Source organism: Schistocerca cancellata, unplaced genomic scaffold, assembly GCF_023864275.1.
Source record: "Schistocerca cancellata isolate TAMUIC-IGC-003103 unplaced genomic scaffold, iqSchCanc2.1 HiC_scaffold_1005, whole genome shotgun sequence".
NCBI classification, from domain to species: Eukaryota; Metazoa; Arthropoda; class Insecta; order Orthoptera; family Acrididae; genus Schistocerca; species Schistocerca cancellata.
Genome location: NW_026047010.1, coordinates 152,501 through 155,000, shown reverse-complemented (window position 1 = coordinate 155,000; position 2,500 = coordinate 152,501).

The following is a 2,500-nucleotide window of genomic DNA, read 5'->3' as shown; positions in this document are numbered from 1 at the left end:
GCCACACACTCTATCACACACTACTCTCTGCCTGTAACAGACACAGATACAACTACTAAGCACCAGCATGGACCAACGTCCGGTGCATCCTATCCGCCACAGTACACCAACTACGCTATGATAACCAGACCGGGAGGTCCAATCATAAAACAGAATACCCCACTCGTCCGACAACCACAATTGCTCAGAGAAGCCACCAACACCCACACATGTCCTACACAGGGGTGCACCCATCACCACCACACTGCCTCGTCTTACAGCACAAACACACTGGCAGGAATGAAACACACAGGTCTGCCGCAACCACAGACACGGCTCGCCCCCTCTCACTGGCGAAAAGCGCATCCCGACGTGACATAACTCCTTTGACACACTGACGCTGCCTCGGGCATCCACGTCCTACGGTCGATATCAACGAACCTCCCCCCCCCCCCTCCCCCCCACAACACGCCATCCCATACCACATTGTGTACCGTACCCAAACCTAACGTGTACTGTACTACAACGCAATGTGTACCATAACACAACCCAGTTTGTACCTTAACCTAACCTATGTCACCTTAACCTAACCTATGTCACCTTAACCTAACCTATGTCACCTTAACCTAACCTATGTCACCTTAACCTAACCTATGTCCCCTTAACCTAACCTATGTCACCTTAACCTAACCTATGTCACCTTAACCTAACCTATGTCACCTTAACCTAACCTATGTCACCTTAACCTAACCTATGTCACCTTAACCTAACCTATGTCACCTTAACCTAACCTATGTCACCTTAACCTAACCTATGTCACCTTAACCTAACCTATGTCACCTTAACCTAACCCATCTTGCACCTTAACCTAACCCATCTTGCACCTTAACCTAACCCATCTTGCACCTTAACCTAACCCATCTTGCACCTTAACCTAACCCATCTTGCACCTTAACCTAACCTATGTTGCACCTTAACCTAACCTGTGTTGCACCTTAACCTACCTCAATTTGCACCGCAATGTAACGCAATTTGCACCGCAATGTAACGCAATTTGCACCGCAATGTAACGCAATTTGCACCGCAATGTAACGCAATTTGCACCGCAATGTAACGCAATTTGCACCGCAATGTAACGCAATTTGCACCGCAATGTAACGCAATTTGCACCGCAATGTAACGCAATTTGCAACGCAATGTAACGCAATTTGCACCGCAATGTAACTCAATTTGCACCGCAATGTAACTCAATTTGCACCGCAATGTAACTCAATTTGCACCGCAATGTAACTCAATTTGCACCGCAATGTAACTCAATTTGCACCGCAATGTAACTCAATTTGCACCGCAATGTAACTCAATTTGCACCGCAATGTAACTCAATTTGCACCGCAATGTAATGCAATTTGCACCGCAATGTAATGCAATTTGTACCGCACTCTACCCCCACATTGTGCCTTAACCTAACCCACGTTGTGCCTTAACCTAACCCACATTGTGCCTTAACCTAACCCACATTGTGCCTTAACCTAACCCACGTTGTGCCTTAACCTAACCCACGTTGTGCCTTAACCTAATCCACGTTGTGCCTTAACCTAACCCAAGTTGTGCCTTAACCTAACCCAAGTTGTGCCTTAACCTAACCCAAGTTGTGCCTTAACCTAACCCAAGTTGTGCCTTAACCTAACCCAAGTTGTGCCTTAACCTAACCCAAGTTGTGCCTTAACCTAACCCAAGTTGTGCCTTAACCTAACCCAAGTTGTGCCTTACCCTGCTCTGTAATTGGCATATGACACGTTACATTAATGTATTGTCCAACCGCAACCCGCTCAGAATGTTGTGTACACAGCTACGTGTCATCTCCCCATAACAGCTGCATTGCAGTGTGGTACGCCATAGAGACGTGTGGGAGTAATGGACGCAGTGGATGGCGATCAGCATGAGCCGTCTGTTCATGTAGTGGCGCGTGTATGCAGACGTAGTAGTCTCTTCTCACACAATGTGATAGCACGGTGCCCCGCGTTCCACATCTGCGACATGCTACAGAGGCCGGTTGACAGTTGGTCGCGCAATGGACATCGCATACGTACGGGGGCACCTTCCACGTGCCCTCTAGTCGGGCACATTTTGTTGCGTGGATGTGAGCGGATGTAGTGTGTCTTGACACCTGACAGGCAGGCATGCAATAATAGTTGACTTTGCAAACGGGGATGGACGTGTACGTTTACTGGTGACGTTACGCAAATGAACAACTGGTAACCCGTTGTGGTGCGGTTGTCCTTGCTGGAGGTACATCTGTGAGGGCAACGATCGGTACAGCTACGAAGCGGTCCCCACCATACCAACGAACGTGAATGTGAATCTGGGTGTGAAGCGATACGCGGCTGTGGGTGGGTGGGACTGTCCCCGGCCGGTGAGGGGGGGCCGCCCGGCGTGCTGGCCGCGCGGTGCGTGGGCGCACGCGCTACAGCCGGCTGGTGGGGGCGCCCAGTGGCAGGCGCGCCGGCCGACGGACGCGGCA